An 18436-nucleotide genomic window follows, 5' to 3' on the forward strand; every position below is an offset into this window, starting at 1 on the left:
CAGAACCATTCCCTACCCCAATTTGGTAGGTCACATACAAACTCTGTATCAATTAACTAGATCTGCATCATCCCCACAAAGGTGAAACGGGTGGCTGAGATTTCACAGAAAGTTAAGAAAACTTATATTGTGTTGGCAGTACACATCTGCCAGTGGGTGATGGTTCTGACAGTTACAGGCCTGAGGTCACTGTATTTCACAGGATCCCCTATACCTAATAAATAAACTAATAACAATTAATCACTTGGAGAGGCAGGGAAAGGGAGAAGGTAGAAACTTGTTATACTTCTTTGCTATTACATCTGGGTTCTTACTTGGCTTTTCTGGCAAAGGTGCAGGTAGCTTAAGTACGTGACTGCATTACTGGGTATGACTTGATGTCAGGAAAAGCTTTCAAGATAACAGGGAGGCAAATGTTCTTCTAGGGTTCCTGCTATCACTGTAAGAAAAATTGTTTCAGATCCTGATTTGGAAACTTCCTCAAAACGACTGCATTAAAATGTTACGGGCTAGCCAGAGGCTACCTAAAGATCATCCAGATCATTACAGCTGTCAGAGACAGATGCCATTCAGAAATTCCATTCTCCACTTCAGTAGCCCCATCTAAGTAGTGAGGATGCCTGACTGCTCTCAGAGAATGACAGTTGGTTACTGACTACTAAACAAGGCTGCCCCACACAGATACGAAGTGCCCAAGCTTTCTGAGCCAGTGAGCTGTACCCGAAACTGTGGCACGGGATGCAGTAAAGGCTTTCTTCGGAATGCCAGCTGCTAATAAGCCAGAGTAGCAATCCACACACTCATGTCAGGTTCAGCAATACACCCCCACAGCACTGCTGTCGAGGCATCTGCACAGACCCAGGATTTGCCATGGGCTAGTAGCCCAATATTTGGAAGACCTCAGTACTTCCCCATACTGTAAATTGCTGTTAGGGGGATGATCTTATCCACTTCACTAAACAAGAAGTGGGAGAAGCACTGCACAATGCCACTGAGGCAATGTAAAATCATGTCTGGGAAATGATCCCCAAGAAAATTCAGAGCACTGCCACAGGAGTAAAATTTGGAAGAATAATTTGGCAGGCACTTTACAGAATGTTGCCCAAATCAACTGAACAAATCATACTTTATACAGCAGAAATGCAAAGCAGAAACAGAAAATTCTTGGTCTATGATGGTTTCAGAGGCAATTTACACCATATTTGGCCCAGATAAAAAATCATTAGAAATTTTTTTTTTTTAAAAAAAAAGGTCAAGTGGAAATGGTGCATTTCTAAGCTTCTATCTCCCAGCCAAAACTAAGTGCCTTACAGGAGAAAACAGGACAAATTGTCCTAAGTAACAACAGTGTGCCTCTACATTGGGCAGAGCAGTTCCCACTGTATGAGTAATGGAGAATGGATGTTTCACTGACTGGACATCAAGAAATGTGAAAGAAAAACTGCAATGGAAAGTAACATCATTTGAAATGGCAGAGAAAACCTTCCTAACCTATCAAGAAAAGGGAGAAGCAAGCAGTATGTTAAATTAATGTCTGTATCTACAGTGCTGGAAGAACAATCAGCTTCAGAAGTCTCTTTTTCTGACTCTTAGGCAGTACACAAAGGTTTCACACTGTGGTCTAGGAAATGACAAGCAGATGACTGGATGATACATGGTAAACCCCACAGAGTTTGGTGTATAAAAGCATTGCTTACTTAGCTGTGAGAGACACGTAGATGCCTCTATTGCAAATCATGGTGAGCTACCACAGGAACACAATGCTGTTGCTGATCAGTTAAGGCCACCCTAACAGATGTTACACTGGGCCACTTCAAAAGACCAGGGTCTGCAATAAATACTGGTGCTGGCAGATACATGTACAAGCACCTGATTGTAATGCCTACCTCTCCTGCCAACCAGAAGGTCATTATGAAAGGCCTTTGCTTTTTAAACCAATGGTTAGGCATTCTCATTTGTATTAAATCAAATAAGGGTTGTCATTTCCAGCAAAAATGGTCCAGCTGTGGGATGGTGAACACCAGGTAACACGAGTTTATCACATATCCCCATCAACCTTGTGGAGCCAGCTTAGTAAAGCATACTAAAAGACTTACCAAAAAACAGTTGTGAATTCTTCCACCTACCTGCCCTTCAACGGATTTGGCCAACAGTGCTGACATGAGCATTAATAATTCTGAATAGGAGGGCGTGAGTCCAAGGTTATGAGACTCACAAACTACTGTCAGGTCATCACCACACAGCACCAGACACCAGGTTCCTGTCTGAGACAGAAGAGGGGGGTGCACCTTGGTACTGGAAGGACAACCTTGTTTACAGTGATCCCTGAGATACTGGCCCAGGTACTAAAAACTAAGTCCTTAATTTCGGAACACTTTGCCAATATGTTCTACAACATATATTTTGCAAAAACGGTGATTCCCATTCCTTCAACAGAGGAGACATGGACATTCACCCTGGGAATTCTCAGTTACGCCAAACTGTCAGCGACATCTGTTGGCAATCTAGGAGTGACAGTGATGCTCAGTCACACCTGCTCAGCCTAGTTTTGGGCACAAAGGACACTCCAGTGGGAAATAAAAGGCCAACAGAGCTGATCAATATCCAAGGATGACCACAAAGAGAGCCTCGAAAATGGGTTTATGGGGCAAGATCTCCATGTTCAGATGACCCATGAAAAGATTGATTTATCTTGCCCTTGCTTATGTACTACTGACCTCTTACAGAGCAAAGTAATTTTCACCAGTGAGAGTTACTCTCTTTTCTTTCTCTTTTCATACAAACTCAAATGTTGAAACAACTTTGGTATGCTAGAGTTAGTAAGATAAATCCATTCCACGAAAGAAAGACCATAATACCTCACTGCCACTATGTGAAGAGCTAATTTAATTTTGATTCTGTCTCAACACTGATTGTTAGAGGCCTGTGTGGGAGGGGTTGCACATGTGCCACTGCAGGAGGCAGTAGAAGATGGAGGAAAGCCTTGTCTCTGGGGAGACTTTGTCTGGCAGGCAGTTCATGTCTTTCCTGGGCCAGACAGGCGGCAGGAGACACTGTAACCTCCTGAGGGGCTCTCCAGTCAGATGGAAAAAGGTCTGCACCCATGGGCTGCAGTGAAGGTTGGACTGCGCCAGCGGTCTCCTGTCTGCAGGCAGACCTTGGGAGGAGCCAGGGGACATAAAGTAACTGCGTCACTAGCTCTGGGGCTTTTTGGCTTTTTGTTATGTCTCCAGCCAGCTGTCTGCTTCTTGCCCTGGCCCTAGCCTGTTTGTCCTTTTTGCCCCAGCTCCAGCCTTCTTTATGGCCTTTTTGCCCTCTGGGCCCTCACTCTCCCTGGCGTCGTCGCCCCACTCCCGCCGGGCACTCGGCCGGACCCGGCTGACCTCCGGCCTTTGTGCGCAGCCCGTGGCCTGCCCTGCCCCTCGCTCGTCCCAGCCGCCGCCTGGCCTGCCTCCCCGCCTCCCTGACCGACGCCCTGCCCGCTTCATTCCTGCATTCCCGCCTGCCTCCGGCCCGGCTTGGCCGAGCCAGCCCACCTCCACGACGACACGGCAGGGCTGTGCAGCGTTCTGGGCCTGCCGCCCGAGCGCCGCTGCCAGCCCCGTGGCCGCGGGAGCGCTGCCTGTGGAGCCCCTCCGAGAGCTGCGCGGGCTCCCCTCAGACAGCGACACTCACTCGGACACTCGGGCCTCGACCGCATTCCCGGACTGTGCCGGCAATGCCGGCTTCTTCTCGCTGCCCGCCCTCCACTCCCCACATTCTTCTTCATTTTCCTTCCTCCTTTTTCTGTCTTTTCTAGTCCTCTTTTTAGGGCAACTCTCTCTTTTTTTTTGTTACCAATAACCGGTTCTCAGATACAATACTATCTCGTTTGACTTAATTTCGTCATAGACCGTCTGTTTTCAAAAAACTCCTTGCAGTTCACCACAGTAGAACATGACACACTACCAAGCTGTGAAACTTGTGACTTATGGAAAATATAAAAGATAATTTTCCTTCATGAGAAAATTATACAGGAGATTTCTTATGGGAATTATAAGGTAATTTCACAGAAATTACTACATTTTACTTTAGCTAATTAATTAACAATTTAAGCCTACTTTAGATTTTGAGATCATGTCCTAAAGAAACACATTTTCAGGTGTGCAAAGCAATCAGCAAAAACAGCCTCGAGCCATTTCCAGAGGAACTTTACCTCTGGAAACCCTTACCCTCACATGTATCAGCGGGTGGACACAACACACAAGTGGAGTCCAAACTAGTGTAAGAGATATGAACATACTGATCAAGACCAAATACAGGACACAAAGATGATCAAAGGACTACAGCATCTGTCATATGAGGAGAGATGGGACTGTTTACAGCCTGAAGAGAAGGCCTGCTTAGGATAGGGCGAAACCTAATCAATACACATAAACAGAAGATTGATCAGCATAGGATGAAAGCATGTCAGACTTTCCTCAGCAGCGTCCCCTGACTAGAAAAGAGTCAACAGGAATAAATTGAATCAGAAGAAATTCTCCATGCAAAAAAGAATACACTTGCTCATTGTTAGGAGTGGTCAAGCATGGAAAAAGGCTGCCAAGAGGAGCTGTGGAGTCTCCATCCTTAGAACTACTCAAAACCTGAGTGAACACAGTCATATGCAATCTGATACAGCTGGTTCTATTTAACTGAGGGTGGAGTTACACTACATAATCTCCGAAGGCTCCCTGCCACCTCAACCACTCTGTGATCCTTTATTTTCACAGAGAGAAAGCTGGGAGAGACAGCCAAAGAAATGACAAAAAAAACCCTTTTTTTTGGTCAAACAGAAACAAAACTGGAAATCATTGTTTAATTAATATTCTGGTAACTGCCATGTGTGATAAAAACTATGTTACATATGAAGAGCTTTTATAAGAACAGCTAGGTTGTCCCAAACTAGGTACTACAGCAAGATCTTCTGAAAGGACTACAGTAAACTAAAATTCTTAAAATGATGATTCAAATACATTAGCATTCTCTCAATACAGACAACAGTAAACAAGAAGGAAGCAAAAAGTATTTCAAGTCAGGATAAAAAGGATGCTTTAAAATTCAGCACAAAATCCTTAATCTCTTCCATAATGAGACTGGGATTCTTAATACCATAAAATCCATCTCCTTAATTTGACATCAGGGTACAACATGCTTGCAAAAGGAATTAAAACCAACTGAATTTAACTAATCTGAATATAAATAATCCATGAAAAACTAAAGCATAAAGATTGCAACAGAGCTGATATCTAAAACAAACAGTAACTTTCCCACCCTGCTTTAAGTGGACTACTGTAAGCAGGCAAGGCTGACTTTTCTGTTTTCAAATTCCTTTTCTTCACTCCTGCTTTAGGGCACATGAAGGAGGTTCAGGGAGAATTTTATTAAAGCAAGCTGACTTGTAAAGCAAAATAATCACTAACAAAGTCACAAAGCCATAAGCACTGTTGTTACTGATAAAACACTGGACTACAACCACCTTCAGTACCTGAACAGATGTAAAGGTGCAGTTTCTGGGAACTGGGAAGGGGTCAGGGAGGATCCACAAATGACAGATGGGTATGTACTTCTAAAAGAAAAAGCTATGACTTCCTGAAAATATGAGGATAAAGGTAAGCATAACTGTATACCAATTATGCTGAATTATGAATGCATGTTAATGAATCTCAGAACAAAGCATTTGACTATTTTCAATAATTCTTAATGCAGTCCTTTAAATATCTCTTAAAGATGTGAGAAGTAATACGTTTACTGTGACACGGGTCATAACTGACCTGTTCCACTCGGTCTTTTCTTTTCCACCTCACTTCACATTAGCCTGATTTTCAACCTTACAGTCTTTCACTTCAATTTTTTTTCAGCCACTAGTTCATACAATCCCATCTCCTATTCCTGTTTTCTTCCCTAAATCCAGATTGTCAGCCTATCCCAAGAGTTCATACAGTTTCTCCCTCTCCTACCAGGTCATGACCACATTTCTTTGCACAGACTAAGCCCCACTTGCTTCCACAGACTGACCTTCAATGCAACTCGTCTGCTCCTCCCCGATTCACCTACTTCTCCTTACATTCTCTTCTAGTCTCTGTTTGCACTCCTCTTATTCTCTTCACAGCAAAACAACACCTCAGCCTTCAACTGGAAGACTTCACCACCAATATTCAGTAACTTGTCAGTGTTACAGTCTGTAGACCAAAGAAACTTACTGTGGGACGTAACAGACAGCAATCTAAGCCTTCAGGGTGACCATCATCCTGTAGTTTAGAAATGTACCTTAGACCTACTGCTACTTACAAGTACATTAATTCACCTTTGTTTCAACAAAGAACCAAAGAGAAAAATAAACTGAATGGATTCTGAAGTAAAAAATAATTAGAAATGGAGAGAAATTAAAAGAAACAGAGAAGAAAAGAGAGAAATCAGAAACAGAGTGACAGAAAAAAAAAAAAAATATATACTTTCTTACATTACCTTAGCAAATTACCATCTTTCTTTGATGAAACAAAAGATCATTCCCCAAGACTAAAGAAAATGCAGTGGACCTGGTCAGGGGTGGGGTGATTAACTGTTTTTTTTTTTTCATCCATACTAAAACATGAGGCATTATTAAATGTAAGGAAAGTAGATTAGAAGATGTGGGGGGAAAAAAAAAACAACCCAACTCAAAATGAGTGGTTAAACAAAAAAATTGAAACAAGATTACAAGTGGTAATTTCATTAACTGTTTCATAAATATAGCCTTATATTTGTGTATCTGCACTTCCTCTGATTCAGCTTCATTCCTCTTCCTTGTGTCCAATCACCAGAGAGAGCAGATCTCCACCATCCACTCCCTCCCTTGAGGAAGCTGTAGTCTCCAATTGAATTCAGCCTTCTCTTTTCCAAGCTGAACCAAATAGGCTCTTAGTTTTCCCAGTATGTAATGAAACAAAGACAATCTTGACTTTTAAGCCCAGCAATATGAAGTCTAAAAATAAACATGACTGTTCTCTATAAAGAAGTATATACAGAGAATGAACTAAGAATTAAGCTACTGAATGATGCTAAACAAGAACAATGCGTAGGTACAAAGACTGTGAATAATTTAGACTGAAAATTAGACTGACATTTTTGAAACAAGCCAGAAATGGTATGCTGTGGGCCCTAATTTTTAAGATGAGTAATTGTTTTATGATACAGATCAAAGGACTTTACTTAGAAGTGTGCAACAGAAAGCAAATGTACAGCTAACAACCTCTTCCCCCCCCCCCCCCATTTTTATGTGTGGGTGGAAAGGGTAAGAGCAAAACAAATCAATGGTTTTGTAGTGGCCCTCTAGTGTTAATCAGGTCCTGTGCTTTAAAAAAAAGGAAAAAAATTCACAAACCTTAAGTTCAACATAAACATTTCCTCATAATCCCTTTTTGTTCCCAAGTATGAAAGACTAATAATCCCTTTGTTGTTCAAGTATGAAGACCTGAGGCATACACAACACAGAAGACTGAAAACAAGTAGGCCACTTGCAATGTATGACTGTCAGAAGAAAACTTTTTTTTGCTTATTTAAGTCTTGATTAACTCTACATACTAGGACTCTAACACAGAGTTAGATGATTTTGCAAAAGATAAACTTTCCAGATACCATTGCTTTGAAGGGATTTCTACAGTAAAGCACTTGTACTAGTACACAAAGACCACAAATGTACAACAGCACAGACTAAAACATTAGAACAGGACTGAGACAACCAAATGGATCCATAACATCCAAAAAAGAATACTCATAAACTGTGGAGTGGAACTGGCAGGCAGTGATGGAGTGTGAGACCATACTGCATTAATGGATCAGAAATATGATATGACTCAACATCACCTTCAGCATTCTTTGTCCAAAGGGAAGATAAATGCAGCAAAGATCATGCAACATTATTACCAGTCAAGAATAAATGAAAATACACAATGAGGACTTGGTAGCCAGCATCCCTTTCTCCCTTGTCACTGCAAGTAATCATAGTGATGCAATAACCATCTGTCCTGGTCTTCATAAATGCAGGACTGCAAAAGCAAGAGTATAAAAGGATGAAAAACATCTAAGAATAGATTGCAAATACAAGTTCATGAAAATTAATTTGTTCAAAAATAGAAGTCATGTTTCCACCTATTCAGTGATCCATTGTCAGCAGCTGCACTTTAAACTTCCATCTCACATGGTGATGCACTCTGGCTACCATAGAACCTTGGTATCTTAAACCAGAGGACTTGCCAAGTGACATCTGTTGCCTAAAATGCAGGAACTTCACCACTGCAGCAGGAACAGCCCAAGTTATCATTTATTGCCTTTCAGTTTCAACAAAACACACTTCGTTCTTTGCATAAAATGGTGGGTTCTGCTGAGTAGTTTCATTGCTAATAATGATGGCTGGTGGGAAGGCAAGAAAACCCCTTCCTCTACAACACACAGCAAGTGCTCGCAGGGTTTGGAGTATTGCTGCAACAGAGTTCTTCCAACTAATGACTGCAAAGTGTCTTCCTTAGAAACACACTGCCTGACCTTCACCTACTAAAAAAAAATCGCAAAAGCTTGGTTTTTTCTGGGATCTCTTCATATACAATGTATGGGTATCCTTTCACGGGCTAGTGCTCAGTTTCATCCACATTCTTACATAGATTTGAAAGAGAATCTCTACCTAACTTACGTTTCTCAACACTTGTAATAATAAATCCCAAAATTTTAGAGGTATACCTCCAAAACAGTGCTTCAAAAAACAGCACTAACCATAAATTTTGCTTCCCATATACACGACATAATTTTTGTGAGTACTTGTGATTTGCTCATATCATAAGTTGTATGTCAAAATTCTACTTGATTTTACTTTATGCTTCCAGAATATATAGTTTTGTCATAACAAAAGCACCCAACACTTGCACCCACACATATTTTTGATAAAAATTCACACTGAAATATTTGTTTCACATGTTATAAAGTAACCCATAAAATTTGAGATCTAGAGAATCAAGTTTTTCAAGTAAAACTTTTACATCTTTCAAAGCAGGAAAATGTTTCTAGTTGATTCAACATGCCTGAACAATATATAAATAATACCCTCTCCTCCTTGCCTTGGCCTATTGGAAGAAACTGAATTTGAGTACATGCAAGATTGACAGGAAATGGAGTCCTTCACTTATCACAGAAAAATGAAGGGGGTTATTCATTAAGTAGTACGTTGTAAATTCTCACTGTCTTTCTGCTCCACTATGAATTTAAATTTTTTATCTCCTGACTGCCTAAGAAAGGAGATTAAAAAAAAAAAAAAAAAAAGAAAGAGAAAAAAGAGCGGGGAGGGGGAAGGTATGAAAGGAAGAGAAAAAGGTGAAAGGTGGTGAGGAGAAGCAAAACAGAATGGGGAAATGTGAAATGGTGTGGAGGTGACAGGAGTGGGGGAAGGTGATAAAGGAGGGGGAAGGCAATGAAAAAAGTGCTGGGGAAAGAAAGAGTAAAAGAGGGGGAAAAGAAAGTAAGGGGGAAAAGGAGAGGGAAAAGAGAACAAAAAAAGAGAACAGGGGAGGAGAAAAAAGAGGGGAGTAGGACAAGAAAAAAAGAGAGGAAGGGGGAAAAAAGAGAGAGAAAAAAGGAGAAAAGTAGTTGTGTCTGAAAAACACCCTGCATTCATTTGATTGACTCAAGCTCTGGAGCAAGAAGAAAACACTTCTCACTAGTTAGAGAATGTCCAGTGTTTCTTTCTGCGACTTTAACATTAGACTGAACTTGGATGCCTAAGCAGAGACATTTTTAACATTATTCAGAATATTTTGACTATACAGATTGCCATACTAGACCAGGCTGTAAACCAGTCCAGCAACAATTTGCTCGGATCAGCCAGCACTGTATCTTGTCCTCAAGACAACTAACATGATATAGCCTATCAGTACCATACAGAATATGGTAGATGGTAGTCTAAGTATTTAATCCTAATTGTTAGCGATTGTTTCAAAGTATACACTAGAAATACTTTTTCTAGCTTGTTTCCCTTCATTTGTTTCAAAAATCTGTTTGTAATAATTGGAACTTTGGACAGTATTACTATAAGCACCCCAGGAGATTTATTCATCTTGAATATCACAAGCAATGGTCAGATCCAATTAAGGATTAAACAGAAACTTGACAAGTTATGAAATTCCTTCTAAGTATAGTCTTAATTGCATTGTGCATGCCATTGTTTTTGAGTATGCAACATGAATAATTCTGTCAATCTGTAAAATGAGAACTTCAAAACAAATACCAACCTCTTGGCACCTTTTGAGCCATTACTACATGTAAAACGGAAGCAACACAATAAGAATTGTCTTCAATATGTATGCATTTTACAACTTAGTTCCTATGGGTTCACCTCTAAGTAATCAAGAAAAAAAATTCTCTCTGACCATTTTGTAGTATCAGCCACATGCAGGGAAATAACCTCCACAACAAGCAGATTCAATCCTATCTTGTATTATTTGATACTCAACAGCCCTGAGATTCTCTCACCTGACAAGGAAGCATATAAAGCATCAAAATGGTGGGTTTGTATTTTGGATTGGATCTCTGAGATTACTCTAAGCCTGCTTGCACATACACTTCTCCAGATCTGCCTCCACATATCAAAGGAAGTATCTGCTAGCTACTTGCTAGTCCTTACCTCCTAGACCTCTTATTTTCACCTGTCCCAACGCTGAGATCACAGCATCAAGTTGTGAAGCTAGCCAAGTACCTAAGGGCTAAATTCAAGCCAGTTTCCATTATTTCTGCATGTGCTAGTCAGAAAACTAGTCAGCTTCAGTCTTGCAGCAAATTTTTTTCTGAAAACTAGCTCCTGATTTCAGATTTAGAGTACAAGACAGACTCACGATTTCAGATCTACAGCACAAAACAGAAATATAAGTAAGAATCCAACATATAGGAACTTCAAAAACTTCAGTTAAAATTTTGGTATTAAACTGCATTTTTTTGATAGCTATATATTTATTACTGATGTTTTTAATGTGAGAACCCCTGCAAAGACAGAAAAGGAGTGGGCCAAATCAAAAAGGAAACAAAACACCTGACTCATATCAAGTGACAGATAATAGAAACTTGTGATATTAAAAATGCCTGCTACCTTGTAAGTAGCTTAAAAATTCTAATTAATGCCAGTGATTTAGCTTTTCTTTATTTCTTTTTTTTACTCCAATCTATAAGAGCACTCATCTGCAAGCATACAGCAGGCAATGTGAAAATAGCCTATGGTAAAACCTACCAACCTGCCAATGACAGCATCTCTGTGTTTTCAGTCCATAAGCCAGCCTGAGAACTGACCACAGCTTTACCATTGCTGAAGGGCTTGGGGACCCACCCCTTCACAAAGCAGCTCTCACAGCACAGCCATTCTCTGTCAAGTGGATAGTTATCTGGCACATTCAAAAATACGCGCAAATCAATTTCTAAGAGACTGACACACAAAACATACATATTTTGATAATAATGCCTGAAAGCAATACATGAGTTTTAAAGGAACTGAATGAGGAGTGAAGGCTTACAAAAAAAAAACAAAAAAAAAACCGAAAACGCAACAAGAAACCCCCACCAAAAACAAACGGGGAAAAAAAAAAAAAAAAAAAAAAGCCACTCCCAGGGACTACTGGGAACCATACCCAACTCGAAACAGCTGGAAGTCGAAACTAACAAAATGTCAGCACTTGACCACTTCCCATGGCTGGACACCCAAAGGTGTAGAAATGACAGCGCCAGCGGGGCAGCGTAAAGTCCTGAGGGGCTCTGCCCCTCCGCATTCAGCTATGTTCCCACCACCGGCATGCCGCCCGGCCCTTTAACCCGGGCCCTGTGACAGGCGGGAGGCACCAGCCCCGGGACGGCACCACTCGCTGTCCGCTGGGGCTCGGGCTCCCGGCGCCACGGGAAACTTTGGCGGTCGGGGAGCGCGCCGTACCCCAGCCCCGGCTAAGCTCGTCCCTCCCGTCGGCCTCGCACAGGATACAAAGTCCCGGCGGGGGGACCGGAGGATCAGCCGTACCCACCCCCTCAGGCGGCGGCGGTAGCGCTCAGACAGGGACGAGGAGGGCGGGATGGATCTACCCCCGCCTCCCAACGCTGCAGCCGCCGCAGCCTGCAGGGGAAGAGCTGCTTCTGGCACCCGCACGCCCGCGGGCCCGGGCAGTGCTAAAGCGGCCCCCGAGAGTCCGAGAGCCCGCCTCGAGGCATCCGCGGGAGGCGCCGCGCCTCGGGCAGTGGGCAGGGAAGCAGCGGCGCCGCACGTGTGCCCAAGCAGAGACAGCGCAGAGCGCGGTCGGACGAGCGTCCGACCAAAGCGCGGGACCTGCGCCGGCACCGCCGCGGGGCTCGGGAGAATCACCGCAACTCAAAGTACCCCCCTGCTCCTACTCCTCCCCACCCCGCCCCACCCCGCAGCCCCCGTGCCCGGGCGAACGCGGAGCAGGTGGAACTCACGGGAGGAATGTGCGCCGCGCCGCGCCGCGCCGCCGACTCCCGGCCGACCTCCCCCCGCTGCCGGTAGCGACACCGACACCAGGGGCCGCCGCCGCGACCCCCACCCCCTTCCTGCCCCGCCTCGGGACCGCCCCCCTTGCGCCCCGCCCCCCCCGCCCGGCGCGAGGGACGCGGCGGCGCTCACGTCGGCCCGGTCGCTGCGCCGGACTGTGCCGCGGGGGGGCGCTCTCCGCGCCCGCTCTGGTCCGCGCCGGGTCGGGAGCGGGGCCCGGTGGAGCGGCGGCCGCAGGGGAGAGGCTGGGGTTCTCAGGGGAAGGCCTGGAGTCCTCCAGGGACGGTTCGGTGTTCGCAGTGGACGGGCTGGGGTCCGCAGGTAACGGTTTGGAGTCTGCGGAACGGGCTCGGGGTCCGCTTGGAGGACTCCGAGCCATGTGAGCCCGCGGGGAAGGAACAAAGCGCCACGTGCCCCTCCGGCTGCCCTCCGGCAGGAACGGGCGGGTCCGTGTGCGATCGGGCCCGGGGGTGAAGCCGCTTCCTGCCGGCATAGGAGAGGCTGACCACTGCAAGCGGTGGTCAGCGAAATGAGGGGTAAAGTCTGCAGACCCCTCTGCGGGGTGCAGGGGCGGGGGGGCGTAGCACGGACTCAGAACAGCGGGGAGCCACGGAGTGGTGTCCTGCGAGGGACGGGTGCTGGGCAGGGCACAAGGCAGTACTGGTAGCGAAGGATCCAAGGCGGGTGTGCCGACTGTGGCTTGTAAGCTTGTCCAGTGTACTTGAATGCGGTGATGTTTTCAGTGAAATTCATAATATAAAATAGGGAGCTGGAGCTTGGGCACTTAAAATGAGCTCTATCTCAACCACGCATAGCCACCGCATGGGAACCCTTCTATCAGGAAAATTAATCCACAAACACCAGCGGTTTATTTCCAAAAAGGAGACAGAGGAGTCCTTTAACTTTATTCGAATAACGGGAGAGGCCATGGGGCATTCCCCTGGGGTCTCGGTTTTTGGAGGACACAGCCTCCTTTTAATCCTAATCTCCCAGCCGCATGTCCCTTCTCTCTTTCCCCATAGGCTGAGGTATTTGAGAGGTACAGGCTTCCCGGAATGCCTGATACCTAAGATTCCTCTCTAATGTATAACCCTCCCTCTTAATTTTTAATTCTTGTGGAATTTATGGTGTTTCTCCATTGTCTCTTTCATCTTTCAATACGCAGTTTCATTTACCAGCATACCTACATGTTAAACCTTAAATGTTTGTAAAGGCAAATATCTTTTTCCATTCATCGGTCAGTGGAATCCATCCCATTCTTTCTTTTATCTCTCAGTGCTAGTTTCATCTGTCAGCATACCCACAGCTTGTTTGTGAAGATAAATCAGTCATCTCTCACTGTTCAACGTCTCTTGCTGAACAGGTTTTGCAGGAGACCTTCGAAAAGTTTATCTGCTTAGGTAAGATGGAAGAATTAGGACCTAGATCTGTATTGTTTTTCAGGGGCATTGTGATGAAGTATTCATTTTTCAAACAGGACTATCCCAATGGTCCTTAAAAATATAAAAAAATACATATGGTAAAACATAATTCTGCCACCCTCAAAATATTTTTTTTTTTTGAGTAGATGTACTGACTTCTTTATGAACACAAATCTGGGTAATTTGGTCTATGATGGATGATGTTTCAGTATTTCTAAAAATGCTAGATGTGTTATTAAGATGGAGCATTTTCTTCATTCATATAAAATGGAAAATGCCACATAAATTAATTCTTCGAAAGCTTATTAATATTTCTCAAATTAAAGTACTTCAGTGAAGTTCTGTCTTGGTCTTAATTGCCTGGTCCTTTTTCTTCAGAAGGTGAAAATTTGCCTTTGTGGGGCTATAGGACATAGCAAGCAATTAGTGAATAATGTGTCCAAAAGATGCTTTCATTGTTTGATGGCAAGAAATGTTAAGCTCTTTGAACAGAAATGGTGACTTACTGGCTCCAACTGATTTGCAGAGTCACACCAGCATTTTTTTGTAGAGCTCTTTGTCACACCAAGCCATGACATTATTGGTCTGGCTTAAGAAAATTAACACTGTAAGTGCAAAGACCTGGTCTAAGGATCCAAGGATTTGCCCTGAGCAAAGCACATGAAATAACAAATCAATAAACACCTGTTGCTGAGGCAGGAGCAACCAAAATTATGTAAATTAAAGGGCCAGGAGACCTTCTGCTCCCTTTGATAAGCCTTTATTGGGAAGAACTAAGCCTAGAGGCGGGAGCCCAGGGTGCACACTGCCGCCGCTGCTCCCCATGGTCGACGTCGAGGAGGAGGACCACACAGGCCTGTCATCATCCACTGTTGGCAGGACTGGAGCCTCTATCCTCGCTGGGATCACCCAGAGACTCTGTTTCAGGCATGAAAATCCAGGGGTGTCTTCCCTCTCAAGTCCTGTCCAGGTCATGGTGACCAGTTTGCTGGACCGAGGTCAGTGCACCCAGTCTCCCCAGGTCCCCACTGCCTCCACAGTGTGGTCCTCCAGATGTTTCTTGAGAGTGGCTCGTTGTCCAGGGCTGTCTTCGCTCCCAGGTTTTAAATATGATTTTAATATGCACCCGTGTGCAAGTCTTTATGGGAAATGGGGAAGTTCATCCTGGGTAGCAGCGGCTGAATTACTCGACGGGTTGGAAGGGAGTAAGGGGTGGGGGTACAAATGCAAGGATAAAACAAGTATGAACTTCTTAACAGTGAGCCCTTTTGGGACTTGCAACACCAAAAACCCTTATCCAGGGACCTAAATTGGGATTGAAACAAGACCATATAATTTGAATATTGGGATTTTTATTTATAACAATATTGGGATTTTTATTTTTAACACAAAGGCTTGCCCCCACCTTAAGCTCCATGTGGCACATGTGCATGAAGGGTGCAGCTTTGCTGTGTCTCACAGGGGCCTACATCCTATTCTAGAAGTAGCTACCTGCAAATTCTTTAATTGGTGTAGATTAATGCATTCTCAAAGCAATCTTTGCAAAGAAAAGCATGGACAAGAATTTGGAAGACCTCAAAATAGCAAAATAGTCTAGCATGTGAATGTTCCTTGAATTAGAAGGTCTTATTTTATGACAATAATAGTGGCCTACAAATGCAGTCCTTTTTCTAAGTAGGGAACATCTGGCTTACAGGTAGTAATAAAAGAAATCAAAGTATTTGGGAAAAAAAAAGAGAAAAGCATTGAAAAGATATATTATCAACTCTTTGAAAAGAAACTGGGAAAGAGATTGACCTTGGGGCCTACTAAGAGGATAGGCTTTAAAGTTTTCTTTCTGAATTTTAAAAGTTTTTTCTTGAATATTAGAGAAAATTAATTAAAATCTCAGCTTTTTATGGCTACCTTTGTATCAAAGTCTTTCGAGTAGAACCTGTCAAATCTACTGGTTTCCTTTATGGTTAACATAAGGCAGTCTACCTTAGACTTCATGTTTAATGACTCTTTATATCATTCTACTGGATTTTTTCTCAGTTTTCTCATACTGCTTTCATTACTTTGAATGCTGCTTTCATATTGCTTCATAAAGGCAATAAAATGAATACAATAGAATGTGACGTTTAATTTTTGTCTCCTTGTGAAATCTGAGACTTGGCTTACAGTGTCCTGTCCATCAAATTTGAAAATTTCTAATGTAGGAAAACAAAACAACTACTAAACTTTATTGTGTGACTTACACTGTTACTTCCTAGTCTAAAGTACTGAAAAATAAACAAAGCAAACTCCAGGTCCTGTAAAGTACTAGACCTCCTGTAAGAGTGACTTCACTGAGTTGAAAAATTATTTCTCATCTTGCATGGCTGGATATCTACCTTTAAAATAGCTTTTCATGAGAAATAAAACCGTAGGGTTTTCTTTAGCTTGCCAATCTTTTCATCTGCATTAGGTCCAAATTCAGCAAGGACTTGAATTTTGAGATTAGGTACATGCTAAAGCAATTAATTTTAGACCTTTGACATGGAAATTATATAAAAAGATATGTTTGGTCTGTGGTTGTTATGTCATTATAAAGTATTTGGGCTTCCTTATACAGGAATAAACTGTGTAAAGGAATAAACTGTCCTAAGCTTTTGCATCGTGGCAAACTTACCTTGAAATTTTCATTACCCATGCCTGAACCATGCTAGACCATCACTACCTGCCATTTATAGATCTGTAAGAAAATGCTGTTTCAATTTGTGCAAAACCCTTTGAGTCATACAGTCTTCTTGCTTATATTTCCATAACATAATAATGTTGTTACTGGTAAGCAACAATAGTAAATATTAAATCATAAAGGTCAGTATCATATATCTTGATGAAGTATTTTAGATAGGAAAATTGATTCCAGGCTCTGAGCTCTTTCCTCTCTGAGCACAATTTACTCAATTTTTGCCACAAGTTCTTAATTTCCTTTTTCCTTGGATTATGTGGTTTTGTCTTTTTTTTGTTTTTTTTTTTGAAGAACAAGACACAAATTTTCTCTTTATTCTCTTGAATATGTAAAAGCAAAGACTGCATCATACAGTAGAGAGCTTCATGGAGATTTTACTTTGAAAATGGAGCAGCATCCTGGCAGCAAAAAGGATGAAAGCCTTTGAAGAGCTCTTCTGAGGATAGAAATCAGCCCATGATCTCCTTCAGGCTGCAGTTTTATTCATTGCTACTTCCCAGATTTTTTTTTCTAGCACTCACCAAGATAAATTTCAATTTTAAAAAAGAGTCCCAGTGAAAGAGATATATATTATAAAGATATGTTACGCAGCTGTCATTAAAGTACTTTGTATAAATATATACCAATAATATATACCTTGGTGTAAAGCAAAAATGTGCAAAAGAAATACCTTTATATTGGAGGCTTAATTTTATTCAGGTGAACGGAAATATGCAACACATCCAGTTACGCAAGCTTAGCAAAACCTCAACTCTCATGCAGTAAATGGTCTCTGAAGATGAGGTAGCTTTTTGAGCCACTTGTTTATATAATGCCTTTCCCATGTGTGAAGGATGTTCGTCTCTACCTCTGGTAAGATAGTACTTAATGAATATAACAGTAATTCTGTCAGTGTTTTGTAGACAAATTATGGATAACATATCACCTAGGGTGATGCCTATTTTGCATACCACTGAAAATGGTTTCTAATTGTTGCAGAACCGAAAATGTTAATTGTTGTATCTCTCATCTATTTGTGTGCTGCTATCCTACATATACTATCCTTTGAATCTTCAAACATGACATGGCTGAACATATGTATGAGTGATCACTGGTGCCTCAGTGCAGGTAATCCAGTTGTCATTATTTTGGATGTGACAGTTCAAATAACTGTCCTTGGGAGATTGTGTACTTTTCTCCTATGGTTTTTTGTGTGTCTTTAAATAATCTTACTCTTGCCATTTTGGCTCTGGGATATCTACATAAATATCTCTGAAGGGTTGGGATTTTTTCCTGTACTTATCTTTTATTTGCTTGCTTGTTCTGAGAAAAAAAAGTCAGATATAATAATGAAAGACTTGCAAAAAAAGTGGAGTTGAATTAGAACTTATATTCCCTCCTTAGATTGTCTCCTAAGAATTTGGTATAGGAAAACGGTGGATTTGCGTTCATTGTTGGTATTTAATTGTATTAATCAGTGACTGAGGGTAGATCCCTACAAAATTAGATATTTTAGTAGCTCACCACCAAATTCTGACATACTTTGCTGAAACACCTGATGACTAAGCTGCAGATATGGTCTCTAGTGAGATGCATTGTTCCAGATGTTCATTTCTCTTAATGCAAATATACTTTTTTTTTTACAGAAGCAGAGGTACCTGTAAACAAAAATGTTTTCAGTCTATCAGTAGTCCTTTTTGCTCTGGAGGGTTGTGCAGATGTTATATTACACGCATTTAAGATACTTCCCCTACTCTTTCAAGATTAAACTACAGAATATTCACAGATTTTATAAAACAA

General features: G+C 42.2%; 1 protein-coding gene and 1 long non-coding RNA gene across 50 annotated transcripts in view; one reads left to right on the top strand and one right to left on the bottom strand.

Annotated features, from left to right (window-relative positions):
- PAM (peptidylglycine alpha-amidating monooxygenase) overlaps positions 1–12624 on the bottom strand; it is a 123469-nt gene extending 110845 nt beyond the window's left edge. For 25 of the 49 annotated variants that reach the window (XM_086868656.1, XM_086868638.1, XM_086868633.1 and 22 more), the window contains exon 1: positions 12472–12590. The gene's annotated coding sequence lies outside the window, so the exon portion shown is untranslated. Of the gene's footprint in view, positions 1–2126; positions 2265–3536; positions 3693–12471 lie in introns of those variants that run through there. The other 24 variants (XM_086868654.1, XM_086868643.1, XM_086868644.1 and 21 more) reach the window with 9 other exon arrangements.
- LOC147648105 (uncharacterized) lies at positions 3371–8502 on the top strand. The gene is made up of 2 exons (XR_015280761.1): positions 3371–5630; positions 6822–8502. It is a non-coding gene; the product is annotated as an uncharacterized LOC147648105 (long non-coding RNA).
- Positions 12625–18436: the final 5812 nt, after the last annotated feature.

This window comes from Cyanistes caeruleus, chromosome Z (assembly GCF_971803275.1).
Source record: "Cyanistes caeruleus chromosome Z, bCyaCae1.hap1.1, whole genome shotgun sequence".
NCBI classification, from domain to species: domain Eukaryota; kingdom Metazoa; phylum Chordata; class Aves; order Passeriformes; family Paridae; genus Cyanistes; species Cyanistes caeruleus.